The following is an 8,790-nucleotide window of genomic DNA, read 5'->3' as shown; positions in this document are numbered from 1 at the left end:
TTTAATTCTTACAAGCCATTGTCTCACCCCCTAATAGGTCCTGCTCTCCGAATATGGAAAACATTTTGCTAGCATATTCTCCACACTTACGTTAGCATCTCCCTAGTTCTTCTCTTTCTCTCCTCATCAGAAATTTCTGGGATACTACATCCTCTCCTTTGTTCATACAATGTATATTATTCACCTTCTGTGGCCAACGAAACTAAGTCAGGGGCTGAGAGGAGAAATACATACATTTCTACATGCACTGTAGCTCTCAGTCTAGAAGTGGTAAAGCAATGGAATTAAGTAGAGGCAACACCGTTGCAATCCATATATCTATACTAAACCGTGCTGCAAGTGTTGCTGAACTGCGGGATGTTAAAAAACAGTTCATGAAGGAGAATGACTCCAGGCAGTATTGAAAGAATAAATTCAGTTTTCTAGATGCAGAAGGGCTTAAAAATTCCATATAGACCAGTGGATGAGACTCAGTAGAGTGAAGTGAGTGTTATGAAGGCACTGAACATTGAAGCTCTGGAGTCTCATGGAGCTGAAAGTCAAGTTCAATATTTGAGAAATCAACGTGGGTGGGGGCAGGGCAGTGTGAAGTTTAAGCTGACGGGTCAGTCATGGGGAGTGGGGGCTCATGTTCAAAGCTACGGAATATTATTAAATACCTTCATTTTCCAGGGACGAGTCATGGGGGGTTATGTCCAGAATTTGGGTGATCATCTTTGTAACACAGAAAGATCTCTCTGGGTCAACGTGAATGTCTTTCCCATTGGTACCAGAGGGGGAGCCAGCCTGGGGTAGTTGGGAGAGAATCTAACAAACAATCCAAGTGAAAAATGGGCAAATAATCTGAACAAACATTTCTCAAAAGAAGGCATACAAATGGCCAACAGATATACAAAAAAAAAAAATCTTCAACATTATTAATCATCAGGGAAATGCAAATCAAAACCACGGTGAGATATCATTACCTCAGGATAGCTATTATCAAAAAGATAACAAAGAACAAATGCTGGTGAAAATGTGGAGAAACAGAAAGTCTTATGTACTGTTAGTGAGAATGTAAACTAGTACTGCCATTGTAGGCAACCACATGGAAGTTTCCCAAAAAAACTACAAGGAGAACTACCCTGTGATCCAGCAATCCCACTACTGGGCATTTAGGCAAAAGAAAGGAAATCATAATTTCAGAGTCATCTGCAACCCCGCGTCTATTGCAGCACTATTCACAGTACCCTGGATGGGAAATCAGCTCAAGTGTCCAACAGCAGATGAATGGATGAAGAAAATGTGGTGTATGTACACACAACGTTCTGCTGTTCACCCGTGAAAAGAATGAAATCCTAGCATTCGCAGCAACATGGATGGACTCGGAGGACACTGTGTTAAGTGAAATAAACCAGGAGCAAAAAGTTAAACACTGTATGTTCTCACTTATAGGCAGAAACAAAAAAAAAAAAGGTTGATCTGATATAAGTAAAAAGTAGAATAGATTAACTAGCGGTTGGGAAGTGTAGGGGGAGGTTACTTAATGTATACAAAATTACAGCTACATAGGAGGAAACAGTTCTGTTGTTTTATAGCACTGTAGGATGACTATAGCTAACAATAAGATCAACATATTACATGGTCTCAAATAGCTAGAAGGAGGATATTGAATGTTCCCAACACAAAGAAATGATAAATCTTTGAGATGATGGATATACGAAGGAGTTTGATCGGATCACTATACATTGTACGTATGGAAACATCACTGTGTACCACATTAATATGTATAATTCTCATGTATCAATTAAAAATAGAAAGGAATTTAGAAAAAGATGTGCCTGAGTAGAACTCCATGGTATACATATACCATATTTTATTAATACACTCATGTATTGATGGGCACTTGGGTTGTTTCCACATCTTTGCAATTGTGAATTGTGCTGCTATAAATATTCTAGTGCAGGTGTCTTTTTTATAGACTGTCTTTTTTTCCTTTGGGTAGAAGCCCAGGAATTGAATTGCTAGGTCAAATGGTAGTTCTACTTGTAGCTCTTTGAGGTATCTCCATGTTACTTTCCACAGAGGTTGTACTAGTTTGCATTGTAGGAGTGTTCCGACTCGGGTGGGGCAAAGGCAATATATGTAACCTAAACATTTGTACCCCCATAATATGCTGAAATAAAAAAAATAAATTCAAAAAAGATCTGGAATTGGAGACTGAGAGGTGGGAAAGGAATGAAGACATTTGAGAAGTAGAAGGACAAAGTTAGCCTCATCTCATCACCAGTGATAACTGTTCATTTACCAATAGGAAGGAACTATGCTAAGCTTCTTAGATATATTGACTAAGTCTGTTGACCACCCCAGGGGGTGGATACGGCTATTCCCACTACATAGGAGAAGATACTCACATGGGGCAAGGGCAATATATGAAACCTAAACATTTGCACCCCCCGTAATATGCTGAAATAAAAAAAAAAAGAATAGTTGGGTCTGCTCTACAAGTTCAAACCAGCCACTATGCAGTAGATCTAAGATTCAAAACCAGGTTTTCTGATTTCCATAAGATTTGCAGTTAATATCATTTATTAAAATCTTTGACTGTTTCATCTTTTCAGATTCTCTACTTTTGTTGTTCTTTGTATATTTGCTTTTGTGAACTGGTGTGTTTACTCCCATTGCTCATTTTTTTACTGCAGTGTTCAATCTGCAAGGTGACTTGACATTGTACGGACATCCCTCTTTTCTCTTTCAGATAAATATTTTGTTGCTTTGTCACTTATTCTCCACACTAAGGGGATAAAACCAGAGTTGGAATGCCTGTAGAGTCCGGGAGGCTTTCTATTTCATACAGTTTCTCAGGGACCACCTAAGTATATTAAGTATATTTCCTCTCCCCTTGCTCATTTTAGCTTTCTCTCTGTTTATTGAACAGGTTTTTTAAATGCTTCTTTAAATCCAGGGCACAAAATTGTCATAATCGTAACGAAGCATTGATGGGACATCCATGGGAAGTTATCTGGAATTTGTCTGTCTACATTCATTAGGGGAAACATCATCTGATGTTGACAGTTTGCCTTGTGTCCATTCTTTTCCTAATCAGCATGGCTGGGGGTGAGAAGGACATGGTGGGAACATGCTCCAGTAGGCCAATGTGTGGTGTGCATGTTTGTGCATGTGTGTGTGTGTATGTGTGTTTTGTGGGGCATGAACCAGCCCTCAGAACAGGGGTACCTGATGTCATATATTCCAAAATGAGACTTCTATCTTTGCAATTGTGAATTGTGCTGCTATAAACATTCGAGTGCAAGTGTCTTTTTGATAGGATGTCTTTTTTTCCTTTGGGTAGATACCGAGTAGTGGGATCACTGGATCAAATGATAGGTCTACTTTTAGTCCTTTGAGGTATCTCCATGCTACTTTCCATAAAGGTTGCACTAGTTTGCAGTCCCACCAACAGTGTACGAGTGTTCCTATCTCTCCACATCCACGCCAACATTTGTTGTTTTGGGAGTTTTTGATAAAAGCCATTCTCACTGGAGTTAGGTGATATCTCATTCTGGTTTTGATTTGCATTTCCCTGATGATTAGAGATGTTGAGCATTTTTTCATATGTTTGTTGGCCATTAGTCTATCTTCTTTTGAAAACTTTCTGTTCATGACTTTTGCCCACTTTTTACATTGATCCAGGCAAAGAATTTATGAGGAAGACCCCAAAAGCAGTCAAGACAACAACAAAAATAAATAAATCGAACCTGATCAAATTAAAAAGCTTCTGCACAGCCAAGGAAGCAATCATTAGAGTGACTAGACAACCTACAGAATGGGAGAAAATATTTGCATGCTATACATCTGATAAAGGGCTGATAACTGGAATCTATAAAGAACTCAAGCAAATCAGCAAGAAAAAAATCATGTTATTTTTCTCTTCACTGATATCGACGGCGAACACATGGGACCAAGAAATAATACATGGATTTCAGAATTTTTTCTTCTGGGATTTTCAGAGGAACCAGAATTGCAGCCCCTCATATTTGGGCTGTTCCTGGCCATGTATTTGATCACTGTGTTTGGGAACCTGTTCATCATCCTGGCATTCATCTCAGACTCCCACCTCCGCACGCCCATGTACTTCTTCCTCTCTGTCCTGTCCTTTGTAGACATCTGTTTCGCCTCCACAAGCATCCCGAAGACGCTGGTGAGCATTCAGACGCAGAGTAAAGTCATTAGTTATGCAGGCTGCATCACCCAGATGTACTTTTTATTGCTTTTTGCAGGGTTAGACGACTTCCTCCTGACTGTGATGGCCTATGACCGTTTTGTGGCCATCTGTCACCCCCTGCACTACACGGCCATCATGAAACCGTGGCTCTGTGGACTGCTGGTTCTAGTATCTGGTATCATCAGTGCTCTGCATTCTCTGTTACAAAGCTTAATGGTGGTGCAGCTGTCCTTCTGTACAGACTTGGAAATCCCTCACTTTTTGTGTGAACTTAATCAGGTGGTCCACCTTGCCTGTTCTGATACATTTCTCAATGACTTGGTGATTTATTTTGCAGCTGTGCTGTTGGCTGGTTGTCCCCTGGCTGGGATTGTTTACTCTTACTCTAAGATTGTTTCTTCCGTACGTGCAATCTCCTCGGCTCAGGGGAAGTATAAAGCATTTTCCACCTGTGCATCTCACCTCGCGGTCGTCTCCTTATTTTACTGCACAAGCCTCGGGGTGTACCTCGGCTCTGCTGCTACACACAACTCACACTCCAGCGCAACAGCCTCGGTGATGTACATGGCGGTCACTCCCATGCTGAACCCCTTCATCTACAGCCTGAGGAATAAGGACATAAAGAGGGCTCTGAAACGATTCTTCTGAGGGAAACTATAAAGGGGCCAATTGTATTGCAACGGAGGAAGCAGCCGTGATTGTAGGGCTCAAAGCCTTGGAGCCAGAAACTGCGATTCTTTGGTCAGATTGTGAAAGTAGAATCTAGTCCTTCTACTTATTTCCTGCAATTTCCGTTTCTTGGACACCGACATCTCTATGCAGTTGAAATAACTTACTTCCTTAGGCTTTCTGCTCGTTCTGATATCTGATTATTTTTTCTTTTGTTGTTTTCCTATTTTTTTTTCCCAATGTTATTTCCAACTTTGCATCAGAAATATCTGGAAATTCCTATTCATATCATAAGACAACATGGATGTTTTAAAGTATAATTTCTTCTCACATGGCATGTGTCATACCACATTTCTTCCTTAAGTTTTACTAAAGGAATATTCATGAGTTGTACTGCTCCTTTGGGAAACAAATACACTTAGCAACTGAGGACACCTAAATAATTTTATAGTATAAGAAAATCTGAGACCATAGTTTTTTACTTGCACTTCTACCACCATTTTTATATTCCTATTTTAACTGCTTTTCCTGAAATGTAGACTTTAGCATGTTAGTATTTTATAACTAGTCGCTGAGTTTTATTCTCTCGTTGGGGTCTTGTTCTCTTGCTCATGTCCACAGAGCTCACCACAGTCACTGGAAAAAACTGGTTCTTGATGACATGTCTCCAAGTGGAGTCTACACAAGGGACAAATTTGAACAAGTAGATTCACCTAATGTGGCTACAGAGTGACAGAGGACCTCAAAGATGATGAAGCAAAGTTTTAAATCACACATTGCATTATTATGCAAAATATTTCCTTTTCAAGTTGTACAGCCCCCTGTTGAAGTATGAAGGATTGTTGCCCATGTGTGAGGGTTTATTCAGTGGGGTGTCGGTTCGGTTCATGGGTTTTAATTTTTTATTGAATTATCTTCCTGTTTCTGCTTGAAAACGTCCAGTGCTACCTAAAACAATGGCCCTTTGTTTTGCCATCGATGACATATCACCCCCTTTTCTAAATTTTGTCATCATCACTAAAGGGGTAATGAATGAACAATACCAATACCTTCCATTATATTTCTCTGAGCCTCAGGAACCTCTTCAGTCTTCATGATTAAAGGAGAGCCCACAAGTGCGTTTGAATTCCTGGCCACTCACATGACTCAGGCTCACAACTTCTCTTGCACAAACATGCATTTCCTCCCAATCGCTTCTTGTAACCTGGGAGGAACTCTCCATGTAGTAGTCACTTTTGAATGCAGTTATCTGAAATAATATTGAATCACAAACTAATTATGGATGCTGTCTTTGAATATCAGAACAAATGCCAAAGATAAAAATGGCAGATTATTATCATTGCCGCCAGTTCTGTTTGCTTCAATTATTGTCTTAGTTAACTATTGCTGTGTATGAAGACATCCTAAAATCAATTTGTTTAGTATAATGCCATTAGTGCCTAATGAGACGGTGGAGCGGGTGGCCTCCCCAGGAGACTGTATTTAGCCATGAGTCTCTGGATTGTGTTTCTAAGGTTCATTCACGTTGTCGTGTGTTGCAGTAGAGCACTTCTACCAATTTGTGGTCAGTTTATTCTATTTAAATGTTGAGGTTCATGTTCTAGTTTACAGAAAAATAAGTTTAGATTGCTTCTAGATATTGAGGTGAATTTGGAAGGACATATACGTTTCTGCAGGAACAAATTCTAACTCAGAGAGAAGTCTCTATTCCCAGAGGCGATAGTGGGAAGAAATTGAAGGTATTATATAAGTCATACTTTGATCATGAAGATTTAGGAGAATTTAGAGTATAAAAGTGAAAAAAACACAACTGATGATAGTGTGGATACACATATTGTTCACTTACCTGCACTCAAATGCTTATGAAAAATATTTTTTTTTTTTTTTTTTTTTTGAGACAGAATCTCACTCTGTTGCCCAGGCTAGAGTGAGTGCCGTGGCGTCAGCCTAGCTCACAGCAACCTCAAACTCCTGAGCTCAAGCGATCCTCCTGTCTCAGCCTCCCGAGTAGCTGGGATTACAGACATGCACCACCATGCCCGGCTAATTTTTTCTATGTATATATTTTAGCTGTCCATATAATTTCTTTCTATTTTTGGTAGAGATGGGGTCTCGCTCTTGCTCAGGCTGGTCTCGAACTCCTGAGCTCAAACGATCCGCCCACCTCGGCCTACCAGAGTGCTAGGATTACAGGCGTGAGCCACCGCGCCCGGCCATGAAAAATATTTTTAACAAAGGATATATTTGTTAGAACAATGAAAGGAGTCACATTTGTGGGTGGCACTGGAAAACTTTAAGTGGAAACAGCAAGATGATACAATGCAACAATATAGACTAGGACACCAAAACATTCACTTGGATGAACAAACCTCCTTACACATGGACACCAAGCTCCCACACTTCAATGAATAATGTGCATCGTCAAAACAAATTGTCCATGATAGTTCAACATCTGACTGAAACTTTTACTCATCATTATTAACATCATCTCTGAATCTAGGGCCATATGAAGTCAGTTGATTCATTGCACATTTTTCTTTCTGTCTAGACTACACTTGGTATAGGTATTTGATGACCAAATTTTGCCTTCCTACTCTGTGCTAGGGAATGTAGCAGGCACTGTAGGAACAGAGCTGAATAGAGGACAGGTGCTAATCAGGACAATAAAACGTCATGACAGCTATAAAATGCAGGATGAGCAGTTAGGTATGATAGGGCAAGGAATGACAATCAAAACCACAATGAGACATCACTTGTCTCCAGTGAGAACGGCTTTTACCAAAAACAGCAAATGTTGGCGTGGATGTGGAGAGATAGGAGCACTCACACACTGCTGGTGGGACTGCAGACTAGTGCAACCTCTGTGGATAGTAGTATGGAGATACGTCGAAGGACTAAAAGTAGAACTACCATTTGATCCAGCAATCCCACTCTGGGTATTTATCCAAAGGGAAAAATGACATTCTACAAAAAAAAAAAAAAAAAATCTGCACTCAAGTCTTTATAGCAGCACAATTCACAAGTGCAAAGATGTGAAAACAACCCAATTTCCCATCAATATATGAGTGGATTAATAAAATGTGGTATATGTGTACCATGAAGTTCTACTCGGCCATAAAATACGGTGATCTAGCACCTCTTGTATTATCCTGGATGGAGCCTGAGCCCATTCTTCTCAGTGAGGTATTACGAGAATGGAAAAACAAACATCACATGTACTCACCATTAAACTGGTACTAATCGATCACAACTGATGTGCACATATGGAGATGCCATTCATAGGGTGTCAGGCAGGTGGGAGTGGGGAGGGGATGGGTAAATTCACACCTAATGGGCACAAAGCACACTAACTGGGTAATGGGCAAACATAACTTTGTCTCAAACTGTACAAAAGCAAATTATGTAACTACAATGTGTGTATCCCCATAATATTCTGAAATTTAAAAAAGAGCCACATAGCAGAAGACAAAAAAAGAGAGTATCTTGGGACAGGAAAGTATCTGGGGGATGGACATGCTTGTAGCTCTGACTCGGTGGTGCAAAGACAATTTATGTGACCAGAGCATTTGTACCTCTGTAATATGCTGAAATAAAAAAAGAAAGAGGAATGACAAACTCAAAAGTGAAAATCTCTGGTATTAGATATTTATCTACAATAAAACTATACAAATGATCTTATACTTCTCAAACGTGGTTGATTCTATAGGGTTAAGACAGTGTGAGACGAATAGGAATCTCCAAATTGTTTTGAACTGTAGTTTGGAAATAACTATGGGAAATCAGTTGGATATCATAGAGCAGGAATCTTTATATAAGAATAGATTAAATTCTATAAAGCAGTTAAGACCAAAGAAATTGAAACATCAGGAAATAAACAGGAGAAAATTCTACTTGCACAATCTGAGACATGAATCACC

At 39.7% G+C, this 8,790-nt stretch overlaps 1 pseudogene; it reads left to right on the top strand.

Moving 5' to 3' along the window:
* The first annotated feature begins 3,934 nt into the window (after positions 1–3,934).
* Positions 3,935–4,864, top strand: LOC138397319 (olfactory receptor 7A17-like; annotated as a pseudogene).
* Positions 4,865–8,790: the final 3,926 nt, after the last annotated feature.

The sequence above is a fragment of the Eulemur rufifrons genome, chromosome 2 (genome assembly GCF_041146395.1).
Source record: "Eulemur rufifrons isolate Redbay chromosome 2, OSU_ERuf_1, whole genome shotgun sequence".
Classification (NCBI taxonomy): domain Eukaryota; kingdom Metazoa; phylum Chordata; class Mammalia; order Primates; family Lemuridae; genus Eulemur; species Eulemur rufifrons.
The sequence above is the reverse complement of the archived record's forward strand: the minus strand, read 5'-3'. Positions and strand labels throughout refer to the sequence as shown.